Source organism: Mauremys mutica, chromosome 4 (genome assembly GCF_020497125.1).
Source record: "Mauremys mutica isolate MM-2020 ecotype Southern chromosome 4, ASM2049712v1, whole genome shotgun sequence".
Classification (NCBI taxonomy): domain Eukaryota; kingdom Metazoa; phylum Chordata; order Testudines; family Geoemydidae; genus Mauremys; species Mauremys mutica.
Window position 1 is genome coordinate 76,796,535 of NC_059075.1, and position 16,127 is coordinate 76,812,661.

The following is a 16,127-nucleotide window of genomic DNA, read 5'->3' on the forward strand; positions in this document are numbered from 1 at the left end:
CCTTTGTTCTGTTCCACCCCTTTATATATCTTTTGCATAAAGAATCCTTTGTCTTTATCTGGGTTTCCACTCCCCCCTCACTGGAAAAGCACCAGGTTAAAGATGGATTCCAGTTCATGTGACATGATCACATGTCACTGTAAGACCCCAAGCCTTCATTCTTCCCAGTCTAACTCACAGGAAGGCTTGCTTGCAAACAGAGCCCCAGTCAATTGTCCTGGTTGATGGGAGCCATTAAGATTCCAAACCACCATTAATGGCCCACTCTTTGCATGATTACCATAGGCCCTCAGAGTTATATTTCATATTTCTAGTCCCAGATACAAGAGTGGTACATTTATACCAATAGGATGATCACACCCAGTAGATTATAAGTTTTGTAGTGATACCTTACAAGAGACCTTTTGCATGAAGCATATTCCAGTTACATTATATTCATTTTTTACCATATTTTTATAAACACATATAGACTGCACAACGTCACAGTATAAAGACTGGATCCTGGGTGCTAAATTAACACTTAATTCTGATACCCTTCCACTTTTTCTGGGATAAAGAACAACCGTACTCTGGATCTCCAACAATAGACACTGCCACTTCATAAATATAGGTCTGTCTTCTAGTCTCATACCCATTTGCTTAACAGCTCTGTCAACTTGATTCACATTTCTCTTCACCACTAATTCTTCTGGCTGGGCAGCCTTGCATTATATTACTAAGGATTATATCTGCTCTCATTTGAGTTAGAGTTACTTTCTCTGTCTGCCATATAATCGTGTATGAATGCAGACCGTGAAGTCTGGAGAATAGCTATTCATCCTCATGCCTCTTATACCTCACCCTTATGTTTATCATCTTTATTGGTGTTTGTCACTCAAGAAGAAAAGAGCAACCCAAGTGAGACTCATGCCCGGACAGCCTCTGGCTGCTGGAGTTGGGATGTTTCATGGAGGTGATATGTGGGGCTGTAATGACAGATGCTAAATGGTGCTATGTTCTCAGAGTTTTCTGTTGACTTATTTGTGGTAGGACTGATGGCAGCCATCTTGAAAGAGGAGAGAGGTAGTGTACCTTTCCCATGGTGCGCATCGAACCTGTGTGTAGAAGGAGTCTCGTGGTGAAACCATAGAATGACCAAGGTGATGGAAAACTGAGAACCATGTCCATGTCAGTCATCTGTTTGACTGAGTCACAGAGTGATACAGGCTCAATTCAGTAATAAAAATAATGATAGTGTCCATCGTAGGAATTTGGACAAATAAAGAGTGGAAACAGGACAGAATTCCAGGATTCTATAACAATGTATGAATCCTTTAAAAAATCATTGCAAACTCATTTATTGGGCCATTGGCAAGCTGGCTTTCCTCCCAGAGATAGATAGTCATTTTTCTAAGGGATTTTTCCAACTACATGGGAAAATTTAAGTGTTCAACAGAAGAAATAACATGGAGATTAATAAAATTAACTTGCAATGCATAATTTTACTGCAAAGACATCTCTGACAAGAGGACTGTGTTTTGACTGCAGTCTTGAGGAATAGTTCTTTTATATTGTACAGGTGACTGTCATTTATTAATTATTATTATTTTTCAATATGTGTATAGCAGTAGTGCCCAGATGTTTCAATTAATATCAGGGCCCCACATTGTATTAGGTGCTGTACAGACACACAGGCATGGCCCCTGCCCAGAAGAGCTTACGATCTTTTCAGAAAATAAAAATGATAAGATTCCAACCTAGCTACTATAAACCAGTGCATTTCTAGTGAGAAATGAAGCCCCATCCCTGTGCCCCAGTCCCTTTCTTCCAGCTCACAGTTGGGGAATGACTGGACTTAGTGTAAGGAAAACCAGACAAGGAATCCCGCCATCAGTAGGTGTTACTGTGGGTAGAAGAACGTGCTAGAAAGAGTCTGTGTCTTAGGCAATAAGCACCAACTTTGATTCTATAAAATGCATCTTTGGGAAGAGATTGAAGTGATGCTGAGGAGGCTGCTCTGACAGATATGGCTGGTGTCACAATAGTGTTTGACAGCTTGTTATAAAGAAGTCAGATTGAGCCTGATAGTCTAGTATATGGGAGCCAAATGTTGAAAACCATGGGGAAAGCAATGACATATTTGGTTTCTTCTGCTTCCTTGATAGTAGTTTACAAACAGCTACTTAATGTGGAATGCACATTACTCTTCAACATTATTACTGAAATCAATCCATGACTCTCAGAAGGAGGATAAGATAGACCTATATAATGGTTAATAAGCAAAAAAATCAAGATGCAGATATTGTATCTGGTGAAAAAGTTAAGTAAGCAGCAGTTTCTTGCCATACATCTGCTTGTACAACTGTTTCGGGGTGCTATTTCTAGTATCTGTGCAATGATAAGAAATGTACAATGCTGTGGTTGTTAAGAATATTACCCAACACACAGGCAAGAGGGACAAAAACTTGAATCCAACAGTTAGGGAACAAGAAAGTAGAATTGTGCATAGACCAGGTCAATTTCACAAAGGATTCTGAAATTGTTTTGTTCCAATAAGGAATGAAACACAAACAAACAAATTCTCCATAAAGGAAAAGTCTGAACAAATACATTTTTGGAGGAAGGGGGTTCATTCAAAATGTTTCACTTTGACAAAAGCAATTCACTTTGTTTCAAAATTTTGACTTTTTTATTTTGTATTATATTATGCATGATATTAAATCATATCACAAACAAGTTTAAAACAAACAAGTAATTTCCAATTGAAAAATCAAAATGTTTTCTTCCAAAAATGTTGAAATAGACTGTCTCAACATTGCTTGAACTTGTTTCTCCAGAACATAATTCTGGCAAAATCAACCAGGTTTCATGAGGTGTTTACATTTTGACAGAACTATGTATTGCAACGGAATATAGTTTCATCACAATTTCTCTGATCAGCTCTGCAAGAAACTATAGAAGCTCAGACAATACAGCAAAGAGAACCATATAACTATCTAGACAGACACTGCAAAAATCAGGCATAACCATCTTTCTACTGACTTTGGTGCACAATGCATATGTGAGGCATTTGGATGGACAATAAAGTTGGTGGATGTGGTGTGGACAATGGAAGAATTCCTACTTTGTCCAGTTGGGTGAAGAAGGCCTAACTGATGGAGAAAGCTTTGTTTAGTTGTCAGAAAAGATGAGCTCAAGCTACATAATTTGGATTCAGATAGAGATTTAGAGTCCCAAAATTTTCAGGTGTTTGGGTAAAAAAAAAAAAAGTTTCATCCACACCTCAGGCTTCCTGAAAAAAATTGGGCAGTTTTCTGCAACAGGCAGGAAGGGAATTTTTATTTTTCTGGCCTACTTCCTAAATAGGTCTGCCCAGCATTTGAACGTGAACCCAGGATTTTGTGTGCACAGTCCTTTGAGTTTTCAGCAAATCTGAATAGATTAACTGACATGAAAAAATTGGGGGTTTGGAAACATGAACTATTCTGTAATTTTTAAAATAGTGTTTGAAAGTCTGACTTTAGATCTGACCTTGAGACCAATAAAAAGCATCAGCTGGATTCAGTTAAAAGGAGTATTAAATTTAATACAATGATTTCCCTTTCCAGCAGATCGAGGGTTGTGATCATTCCCCTCTATTCAGCACTGGTGAGGCCTCATTTGGAGTACTGTGTCCAGTTTTGGGCCCCACACTACAAGAAGGATGTGGATAAATTGGAGAGAGTCCAGCGGAGGGCAACAAAAATGATTAGGGGGCTGGAGCACATGACTTATGAGGAGAGGCTGAGGGAATTGAGATTGTTTAGCCTGCAGAAGAGAAGAATGAGGGGGGATTTGATAGCTGCTTTCAACTACCTGAAAGGGGGTTCCAAAGAGGATGGATCTAGACTGTTCTCAGTGGTAGAAGATGACAGAACAAGGAGTAATGGTCTCAAGTTGCAGAGGGGGAGGTTTAGGTTGGACATTAGGAAAAACTTTTTCACTAGTAGGGTGGTGAAGAACTGGAATGGGTTACCTAGGGAGGTGGTGGACAAAGCCCTGGCTGGGATGATTTAGTTGGGTTTGGTCCTGCTTTGAGCAGGGGGTTGGACTAGATGACCTCCTGAGGTCCCTTCCAACCCTGAGATTCTATGATTCTATGATTCTTTGCTAACCCAGGGTATGAGAAGAAGAAAAAAATCCATCACAATCTGTCCCTCCAAAATAAATATTAAATATACTGGAGTGCTAATAAATTTTAAAATTAACATAAAATTGATGGATTGTTTCAGATTTAATTTAAAAAAAAAACCTGAAAGAATCTTTGCCTCTATTTAATTTCCTTCACCTTCATTGAAATTGGATACTTTTAGCTGTTTTTGCAATTTTAATTTTTATTTACTTTCAGGGCAAATGCTAACATGAATTCTTAGGTCTGCCAGCTCAGAATGCAACTTTGATGGAGATTATAAAATTCAGTTCACTTACCAAAGGCAGCTCTTTTCTTCAGCACATCCAATTAAGTTTTCATCCTAAAGCAGAGTCTTTACAGTTGATGCCGGAAACAAACACTTAAGGGGACTGGCTTTGACTGTTAATCATGACTTCCCTCAGTCTACCTCATGTACTGTGTGTTTAACTGTGACGTTCAAAATATTATAAAAGAATTGCTAATTGCATTTTTTAAATAATATTGTTTAAAAAGTATGCAATGAAGCCGCATTCATCTGGTACAATGTAAATACAGCTTTCTGAATTCCTAAGTTCAGAAGTTTTCTCTATAAAGAAACAAGTGTCAGGGGGCATTATGTATATGCACTTATTTGTAGAGAGAAGTATTATGTAATGGTTTAAAAAAAGTTTTGCTTCTTGTAAAGAAATCTATCATGTTTCAACGAAGTAGTGGAAAAGCAATGAAATAATTCTGTGACTTCCCACCACCTTTCATGCAACCCTGCAAATATGGAAGGAAGCTTTAACCTGTTACTACAGTTCAGAACACCTATGCTTTACTTATAAGCCAGAATGACTGAATGGTAATAAATGCCTGTGTTATGGCAATCCGCATGGGTCATGAGCAGAGTTTGATGTTCAGATCACGAGCACTGCAGCACAGATTTCTCACATTTGAATTAATGGAGTAACTCTTATAACAGGTGTGACAAGGTGTACTAGGCACTTGCTACCCTCTACCCAGAGCCCCACCGCCTTGGAGTACCTCTCTCTAAGAGCATGTCTATACTATGAAATTAGGTCGAATTAATTTAAGTCGACATTTAGCCTCCAATTTTACAAAGTCGATGCTGCATGTCCTCACTATGCACATTCTGTCGGCGGAGTGCATCCTCACTACCATGGCTACCATTGACTCACATAGCGATGGACTGTGGACAGCTATCCCACAGTTCCTGCTGCTGATTGGAATTCTGGGTTAGGCTCCCAATGCCTGATGGGACAAAAACATTTTCGCAAGTTGTTTTGGGTACATATAATCAGCCTCCCATGATGCACTTGCCTTCTCCCTCCCTACCTCCATCCCTGAAAGCAACGGCAAATAATCATTTTTGAGCCTAAGCCTGGGTTACTCGTGCAGATGCCATAGCACGGCAAGCATGGACCCTGCTCAGCTGTACACTGTTGTGAGCGTCGCAAACACCTTGTGCATCATTCTGGGGTATTTGGAGAGCCTATCCAGGAGCCACCATGTGGAAGAATGTGATGCCATGCAAATAGCCATGCTGGAAGCCATGGAATTGAACAATTTGCACATGCTGACAGTGACGGGCTTGTTGACAGGGTAGAACACCACTTCTGGGCCTGGGAAACAAGCACAGACTGGCTGCATAACTTTCAAATGAATAAGGCCACTTTCATGGAACTTTGCAAATTGCTTTCCCCAGTCTTGAAGTGCAGAAATACCAAAATGAGACCTGCTCTGACAGTTGAGAAGTGAGTGGCGATAGACCTGTGGAAGCTTGTAAAGCCAGATTGCTACCAGTCAGTCGGGACTCAGTTTGGAGTGGGTAAATATAGGGGGGGCTGCTGTGATCCAAGTAGCAAGGGCATTCAATTCACTTCTCCTAAGAAGGGTAGTAGTGACTCTGGAAAACATGAAGGATATAGTGGATGGCTTTGCCACGATGGGGTTCCCTAACTGTGGTGGGGCAATAGACGGAACACACATCCCTATCTTGGCACCAGACCACCTTGCCAAAGAGTACATAAACCGCAAGGGTGTTGCAAGCGCTAGTGGATCACAAGGGCCATTTCACCGACATCAATGTGGGATGGTGGGGAAAGGTACATGACACATGCATCTTTAGGAATTCCGGTCTCCTCAGAAAGCTGCAAGAAGGAACTTTCTTCCCAGTCCTGAAAATTACCATTGGTGATGTTGAAATGCCATTAGTTATCCTTGGAGACCCAGCCTACCCCTTGATCCCATGGCTCATGAAGCCGTACACAGGCACCCTGGACAGCAGTAAGGACTGGTTCAATCATAGGCTGAGCCAGTGCAGAATGGTGGTAGAATGTGCCTTTGGATGTTTAAAGGGGCACTGGTGTAGTTTTCTCACTTGGTTAGACCACAGCAAAAGCAATATTACCATTGCTGTTGCTGCTTGCTCCATAATATCTGTGAAAGTAAGGGGGGAAAGTTTCTGGCGGGCTTGGGGGTTGAGGCAGATTGCCTGGCAGCCCATTTTGAGCAGTTAGAAACCAGGGTAATAAGAAGAGCACATTGAGGCACACTATGTCTCCGAGAGGCTTTGAAAACCAGTTTCATGAACAATCCACCACTGATATGACAGTTCTATGTGTTGGTCCTTACCAAGCTGCCCCCTTTTTTGCATGTACTGCCCTGTAATCTAAACCCACACCAACCACAGTGTGCACAATGCACATTTTTATTGTGCTAACAAACACTGAACAGAGACAGCAATGATTAGCAAAGATAACCCGGGTCTAAGGGCGTGATAACACAATGGGGGAGGTGCAAGGACACATAGCTTACTATAATTGCACTGTCAAGCAATCAAAGCTGTGGGAATGAGCTCTGTGCTCCATGAACCATATCCTGGAGTTGAGTTCAAGGGATAACAGAACTTCCCTCCTCCCTCCCCACCCCTGGCCCCCTCATTCTAGGAGGATATAGAACTTGCTGAGGAGGGCAGCTGGTTCATCATTGGGTGCAGCGGGACTCTAAGGTCTAGTTGCCTTTCCTGCACCTCACCAGATGCCTCAACATGTCTGTTTGCTCCCCCATAAGCTGCAACATCTCCCCTTGTGTGTTACACTCTTGTTCCTTGCATGCTTTCCAGCCCTCTTGGTCGGTGTGTATGCTCTCTGACAGTGTAAGCCTCCATGCATTCAGCTGGGCCCTGTGAGTCTCAGAGGAACAAATCAAATCACAGAACATTTCTTCCCTTGTCTGCTTTTTTCACCTTCTAATCATAGAATCATAGACTTTAAGGTCAGAAGGGACCATTATGATCATCAGTCTGACCTCCTGCACAATGCAGGCCACAGAATCTCACCCACTCACTCCTGTATCAAATCTGTGTCTGAGCCACTGAAGTCCTCAAATCATGGTTTAAAGAATTCAAGGTGCAGAGAACCTTCCAGCAAGTGACCCATGCCCCACTCTGCAGAGGAAGGCAAAAAAACCCCAGGGCTTCTGTCAATCTGCCCTGGAGGAAAATTCCTTCCTGATCCCAAATATGGTGATCAGCTAAACCCTGAGCATGTGGGCAAGACTCACCAGCCAGACACCCAGGAAAGAATTCTTGTTAGTAACTCAGATCCCACCCCATCTAACATCCTATCACAAGACATTGGGCATATTTACGGCTAGTAGTCAAAGACGAATTAATTGCCAAAATTAGGCTCTCTCTTTATACCACCTCCTCCATAAACTTATCAAGCTTAGTCTCGAAGACAGATATGTCTTTTCCCCCACTGCTCCCCTTGGAAGGCTGTTCCAGAACTTCACTCCTCTGATGGTTAGAAACCTTTGTCTAATTTCAAGTCTAAACTTCCTGATAGCCAGTTTAGATCCATTTGTTCTTGTGTCCACATTGGTACTGAGCTTAAATAATTCCTCTCCCTCCCTGATATTTATTCCTCTGAGACAACCGTTGTGCTGGTGTGGAGAAAGCACCCATAGCCAAGGTTGCTGCTGCAAAGAAAAATGTATATTGCTGAAAACAGAAGGTTGCAATGAATGAAACACTTCATAGCAGTAAATACATTCCCTGAGGTACAGGGCCACATTTTGTCTTTTAAAAGAAGCACCTACCAGTAAGGTACAACACATGGAAGAGTGCTGGGCAGTAGATTTCAGTTTGCAGGCAGGCATGGTAAGCACACAAGAAAGGATAGGCAATGTCAGGGCACACCCAGGGACATTTTTTTGGTGGGGAAACTCTTGGCACATAAACAGGCTTTTCTGGGGAGCACCCTTTATGTGGCTGGATTGGCTGCCACTGTATCCCAATTGTTTATCTCAGATTAAACATTAACCACAATTGCAGTTACAAATATACAATTGTAGTGTGATTACAAGTGTGCACTCACCATAGGTGCCTTCCCCGCCATCACAGTCCCGCACCAGTGGGACCTGGGAGGGGATTGGCTCCAGAGTTAGGAAAAGGTCCTGGCTGTCGGGGAGAGTGGATCCTCCACTTGGCTGCTGCACATTCTCCTCCTCCTCCTCTTCCTCATCAACAATGTCCTCCTCATTTTTACCCTTGGTCACCTGGAGAGTGTTGGGGTACTAGTGGGGTCCCTGCCTAGAATCGCATGCAGCTGCTCATAGAAGCGGCATGTCTGTGGCTCAGAACCAGAGCGACTGTTTGCCTCCCTTGTCTTCTGGTATTCTTGTCTGAGCTCCTTTATTTTCACATGACACTGCTGTGTGTCCCTGGTGTAGCCTTTGTCCCTCCATGCCCTGTGCAATTTTGGCATAGATGTCAAAGTTTCTTCTGCTGGTTCGTAGCTCTGCCTGCACAGACTCTTCTCCCCACACAGCAATCAGATCCAGTGTCTCCTGTATGCTCCATGCTGGAGTGCATTTGTGGCCCTGGAAAGGCACAGTCAGCTGTAGTGGTGAGCTCTCTATGATGATCAACAGGAAATGAAATTCAAAAGTTCCTAGGGCTTTTCCTATTTACCTGGCAGAAGTGGAGTGGAGTTGAAAGTGCTGTCCATAGCGGTACATTGGAGCACTCTGGGACACCTCCCGGAGGTCAACCCTGTCAAATTAGGCAGCGTTGTGTCTACACTACCTCTAATTTGACCCAGGAAGGTCAACTCTAGCGCTACTCCTCTCACCATGGTGGAGTACAAGTATTGATTTTACAAGCACTTTAGGTCGTTGGAAAGGGGTCGGTAGTGTAGACAGGCACATTATAAATTCGACCTAATGCAGCATATGTTGATCTAACACTGTAGTGTAGACCAGGTCTAAGAAAGCGTCATTCTGAAAGGGAAGAAAAAGGAGTTCAGACCTCCAGAGGTTGCCTACAAAGACTTCCCATGATCAGCTGCATGCAGAATAGAATCAGTGAGTGTTGGTTCTCAGATACATAGATGGGCCAGAAGCAGGCAGAGGTCAATCAGAAACCAGCAGGCAAGATAAAAAAGGCTGGCGGCTTCTACTACAGGCCAGTTCTGGGAATGAAGGATCTCCCTGCCTTAACCCAAATAACCTGGCCCAGGCAGGGGCTAATATTGACAATCTTAGCCTTGGACCTTTGTGAAGGACTAGTTTTTATATTATGGACTTTAATGCCCAGGAGATTATTCTGAGTTCATATTTAATTAGTTTTGTTAACTCTGGAAGGGGATTGGACTGAGATATGACCTGCCTGGAAGGCAAGGCCACAGAGGCAGCACACCATTGTGTAACCAGGACACAAGTGAGGTGGTGAAGGTGCTAGAGAGGAATGCTGTGTCCTCCTGTGGGGGGTGCTCTGGCAGTGAATGCATGCTATTACAGTAGATACCAGAAGTGGGCTGTTATCCTCATGGACATGCTAGTAGAGAAGAATGCAATGCATACTTTACTAGCTTATTAGGAAGCTTTCCTCTTTTATGGAGAGTTGGCCAGGGGTTCCAAGTCAGGTGTTCATTGCAAAACTGAATTTTTCTAACTCACTACACCTGCAGTTGAAGTTAAAGGCAACTTATTGTCCATCTCATGTAGAATGTAGAAGCATGTCTCTTCAACATATGTAGCTTCCAAAAGCACAGTTCCCCTCTGTTCTGCACTCTCCACTGATTCTCAGTTCACATCTGAGGCTAATTCAAAGCCTTAGCCCTGATGTTTAAAGACAACAACAGATCAGGACCCAGCAACATCAGACACCATGACCATCCATAGAACTGTGATTTCCTGGGATGTGCTGGGGAGACCTGGAGATAAAATGTTCTTGATCGAAGACGCAGTGGTAGGTGAGCAGAAGGAGCAAGGAGAGAGAAATGAAAGGGAGTAGGTTATTAATATTGTTTTATCTGGTAAATATGTCCATCTGATGCATGCAAATGATATATGCAAGTACAGATCTGAATTTCTAGGTGTACAATTTAGACGTCACTTTTGGAACTAGGAGCATTGTTTTATTCCAGTAGACAATAATGATTCAAACCATATGCGAAACTGTAGGTTTACTTCAGCAGAAGCTGGTGACCTCTGAAAGTGGATAGCCAAAGTTGGTGTACAAAAGTACAGGTTCAGAGCCACTCACAGCAAAAGGTAGATGATATGATGTATCTGATTCACAACAGCGCAGGTACTGCTCAAACTGCCTATGGTAAGAAGTTTCACATACAAACTTTTAAAATTCTTGTACATTTTTCTGTCATAATGTCCGCACATGGCAATACCCAATATAAATACATATATAAATGTTATGTTGTTGCAAAACCCAGGCATGATAGCACAATGTTCACTAATAACCTGGAATAATGAACATACTCTGCCAGAGTTTGGTTTTTCAAGGTAATTACATAGGTAAACTTTATTCAGATTTTCTGCAAGGAGAAGATTCCACATTCTTAAGCAAATTATCAAACCTTAATATACACAGAGGATCTCCAGTATACCTCTAGCGTGGGTACAAATAACTAGCCAGGTTTTTCATGAAGCTACTAACTGGCTGATGCTATTTCTAAATTCACAAAAGGGCAAAATCTGACTGTTTTAAGGTTGCCCATTGTCTCTCTTTCTTCTTCTTCTTTTTCTTTTCTTTTTTTTTTGTGTGGGAGGGGTGGTGGTTGTTTAAGCAAAAACAAGCCAGTCTTTCTTTTTTCCCCCTCGCTCGTCATTTCTCACAAAATGCAGGAATGCTGCTGTTTTCATTTTCTTGGAAACATGTTTTATTCAGCTCTTTCACAATTGATTTCACATTCACTTGCCTAAAATGCTCTGTATGGTAATACAGCATGTCTTGTGTGTATTTACCATAACATCTCTCCCTGTCTGTCAGCTAGCTTTTGCCCTCCAATCTGCCACGGGCAGTATTTTGATAGCATCTGAATTTAACCCATATGTGCCTGGTACTATTTTTGGGGTGGGTGGAGGGGAATCAAATTGTATAAAGTATATTAGCCATGGTGACTGGCTTTTGTGTTCTTGTCAGACCTACTGGGGAACTGTGCATTTTTGGACAAGGTGCTTGATTGATCATTTGTTTTGTTATTTGCTGATGCTAATTATCTAATGTGCTCAATGACTTCTTAATAATGAGTGTTGTATTTCACAGTGCCCCATTTGGTGTATTGCAATTAAAAATCATTTGCTCCTTGTCAGGTAAATCACTTTTAATTATATTGTTTCTAGCAAGGAGCAGTGTAGCTTGACATATAACCAGGCATATAAAACATGCAGAAACATGAAAGTGTCCTTTTCTCATTTGTCTTTGGCACTGGGCAGCAGGCTGGAGTCATCAGCTGCCATCCTAACATTCAATTATTAAGAGAACGCACTCTTAGAACATGTACATTTATTTTTTAAAGTGCATTTAATGCTGCAAAAAGGTGCCAAAATGACAGATCTAAAAACTCACAACAGGTACACTGCCAATAGCAGCTGTGTAGGATTCCATCCCTCCACCCACTATGTGTGCCTGAGCCTGGATGTGAAGGGATCACTTCTTGGGTGTGAGGGGAAGTTAATCGCCCTACATCACTCATTAAGTCCTTAGCCTATCTGCTGAGACTGATAAATAAGGGTGCCAGCTATGGTCATTCATGAAGGTATCTTTTTTCTACAAACACCTTTCCATTTGGATGAGATTCTGTGGCCTGTGTTGTGATCATAATGGTCCCTTCTGACCTTAAAGTCTATGAGTCTATGAGATCAAAGACCCAGCAACTTTTTTTTTTCCAGGTAGGTAGTCAATGATAACACTCTTTTGACAGGAGTGTCTCACAAAAATATTTAGAAAATTTGTTTTCTTTTTTTTTTTTTGGTAGAAAATCAGCAAAATATCTGTGTTTGCTGTTGTTGTTGTTGTTGTTGTTTTAAATCACTTTTTCCCTTTCTACATCCAAGCTATTTCAACGTTAAATAAACAGGTTCAACTTTTCACTGCCTGGCTCAACCAAAACTGAAATAAAAGTTTTTTATTTTTTTTTAATTATTTTGTCAGCTCTATTAATTTAACTTAAAATAAATAAATAAAAGAGGTCTCTGTGTCTGTAGGTAAAGTTCTGTTTGAAGGTGTGCTAAATAAGAAGACAGGTTCTATCTGCACAACCAAAAAGTAAGCAAAACACGTAGGTGGTTAAAACAAGAAACCCAAACCATCATTCAAACCCTGTAAAAGTGAAAATTGAATCTGCAACTTTCAGCCAGATGAGCTGCAAACTAAAGATGCAAAAGACAAAAAAAAAAAAATCAGAAACACGAACAGCCCAAAATGGATGAATTGCTGCGTTGTCATTTCCATTGTTATTTATGTCTGGGAACCACTTGGTGGCAGAAAAGAATGCAATAATTTATAAGATAAGTGCTGTCAAATGCTTTTGGGTCTAAACTGGTGAAACTCGTCCCCATTTTGTTCTGAAACCTGATGACAACGGGAATAATCCCATTATGGCCCATCAGTCATAATAAGATGCATTAGACTGACATGATGTAAAAGCATGAATGAAAATACAATAGCTACAGAAAATTGAGATATCATCTGCCTGGATAGAAACCCTTATTCTGCCTCACCAACACCTGTGTTAATGAAAATAGATTTCAGAGGTGAGACATTTATTATGGCAGCAAGTTAACAAAGAAGACTTGTCAATTTGATGGAAGAGGTTATTTGTGCAACAAAACCAGAGCATGATGTAATTTTCAGAAAAAAACTATGCCTCAAGAAGGGCCAACCCCCTTCCCTCTAGGCTTGTACATGGGATATTGCATCTTGCAGACAGACAATAGCACAGGGGTCGGCAACCTTTGGCATGCAGCTTGCCAGGGTAAGCACCCTGGCAGGCCGGGCCAGTTTGTTTACCTGCCGCGTCCACAGGTTTGGCCAAGAGATGTGCTGGCCACTGCTTCCTGCTGCCCCTCAATGGCCTGGGACAGCGAACCGTGGCCAGTAGGAGCCACGTTCAGCCGAACCTGCAGATGCGGCAGGTAAATAAACCAGCCCAGCCCGCCAGGGTGCTCACCCTGGCGAGCCACATGCCAAAGGTTGCCGACCCCTGCAATATCAGGAGCTCGGACTGAATAATTCAGGAGATTGGGCAGTGGAGCATTTGCCTTCTAGAGCACAGTTTCAAATACATCCTACTACGAATGAGAAATAGAGCTGGTCAAAGAGTTTCAGAAGAAAATATTTTTAGATGAAAAGTTGACTTGTTCCTAAATGACATTTTTGTGTGGAATATGTTATAGTTTTTCAGTTTTTTTTAAAAAGCCATTGTTTAGATTTTGCTGGAATGTTTTGGTAGGCATCCTGAATGCATCTTTAGTGTATGGGAGCAAAAGAGATCTGGTCGTTTAACAGCACCCAGTTGGGGTTTGAAGGGGCTGTGTACTCAGTCCAGCACTGCTAACTCATGTGAGGATGCTCAGTAGGAATGTGATGGGGACAGAGTTTCAGCCCTTTGGCTAAGTCCTTCTGGGTGTTTACGTCTTTCAGGTTTCTAAAAGAACAAACAAATAGGTGTAGTAGGAAGAGAGTCTGAGACATAAGCCTTTGTATCAGAGGCCTGGAATGAGGCAGGACCTGCTCACAGAATTTGGCAAGAACAGGGCTGATATTACAGAAATACACATTCCTAAGAAGTGCTAGTTACAGAGTGTGCACGCAAATACATCCCAATATCAAGTGGCACCAGAACATCTTGATTTCAAGGATGGTACAAAAACACTACCCAAGGATAGCAGGAACCCACTGACCCCTTCTAAAAGATAAGGTCATGATGACAGTATGTAATAGGGATGTTTTGATCAAACCAACATGTACAAGATGATGGGTGATAACTAGCGATGTCCAGGGCAGTAACTAATTATGTCAAAGGGTCAGTACTAACTTGTTTCTATCAGGGTATAAAGATGTATCTCAGAGAGAGTATCTTTGTCCGGCCGAGGGAGGAACTGAAAGTCCCTCCGTTCACTGAGCCGGTCCATTGTTATGGGCATACATGTATTAGTGGTCCGGTAGAGTCTGCGGGATACTAGTACCGTGCTTCATCGACAATAAACCTGACTGGGTGTCTTCAGCCCTTAATGGATCTTGTGGTCATTGGGCAGTTCGCTCAAGGTCTGCCATGCCAGGTGTCTGTGCAGGGCTGTGGCACACACACATGCAGCCAAACATCTATCAACATCTAACCACAATAGGAACAGGAAAATAAACAAAGAGAACCAAAGTAGTCACTCCGAGCTGAGCTGTCAACGTCTCTTCCATCAGAGGGGCCTTGGACAGACCTGAGTTTGGCTCAGAACCTGGGAAGCTAGGAATGGATGACTGGGGAAGCAGGGGGATTACTCAAAGATTGCCTGTTGTGTTCATTCCCTCTGAAGCACTTAGAATTGGCCACTGTCGGGAGACAGGATCCTGGGTTAGATGAATTATTAGTCTGACCCAATATGGCCGTTCTTATGGTTTTTCATCAGAAGAAATAGGTCCAGTCTTCTTTTGCCTCAGGGAGCTTATTCTTTCATTAGGTGAGGGAGCAGGTTCTGCCCTCTGTCAGACCTTTTTCTGTGAGCTGGGGAGACCAGCAGTATACTCTCCTCCCAAAGTTGCCTACGATTGAATGTACTACCCTCTCCCGCCCCATGTCCATTTCTAACAGGACTTGCAGGTGGGATGAGGCAGGGCCACTCTATTGTTGGTCCTTTACTGACTATATCTATAGCCTAGAACAGGGCTACTCCCTAATAATGTCCCTCTTGTCCCACCCCCTCACACACAAAATATGAACGTGTGTGAGGGGGTGGGACAAGAGGTAATCAATTCAATTTCTACTGATTTCCACAGAGCTGGGGATCTGATTACCTTCAGCAAGAGGGCCCCGTATTAATGAAGAAACAAGCTGAGATGGAGCGTGGTACAAAGGATTAGGTGTTATAAAGAGAACTCCTGTATCTGTGCTATATTTTTTCCTAGGTCAATCAGAAGAGTTATAAGTAGGATTCAAAATTTTAATACAGTCATAAAAGTTTAATATCTAACTTGCCAGGCACCTTCAATCACTGAAAAAAAGAAAATCTCTCCATTCCTAAGCGGAAAATGGTATCTAACTCTAACACAGAACTTGTACTGTAAGTAACTAGTAATAAGTATCAATCAGCATTACTTCCATTACTACAGAACCGTTGGGCTGAGAAATATTGTCCAGTGGGTTCTGAATTCTCTGCCAACTTGTAGCTGCAAGTTTAGCTTTGACATGTCCTTTCATTGCTGCTTTTCAAAAGGCAATAAAAACCTCAAGTGTGGAGGAAAAATTAACATCTCTTTCTAAATTATATACTCTCTGTGACTGTATCCTATTCTCATTCCACACAGGAAGTCTTTTAATAACTGTGCAACCAGGGAAGTTAGAGCCAGAAGACAGAAGAGACCTCAAGAGGCTAACAAGTCCTGCCTCTCTGAGCTTAATGCAGGTTCCTCCCTCTATACTACATTGATTGTGCTGTCTAATGAAGGAAGCAGTGCTAC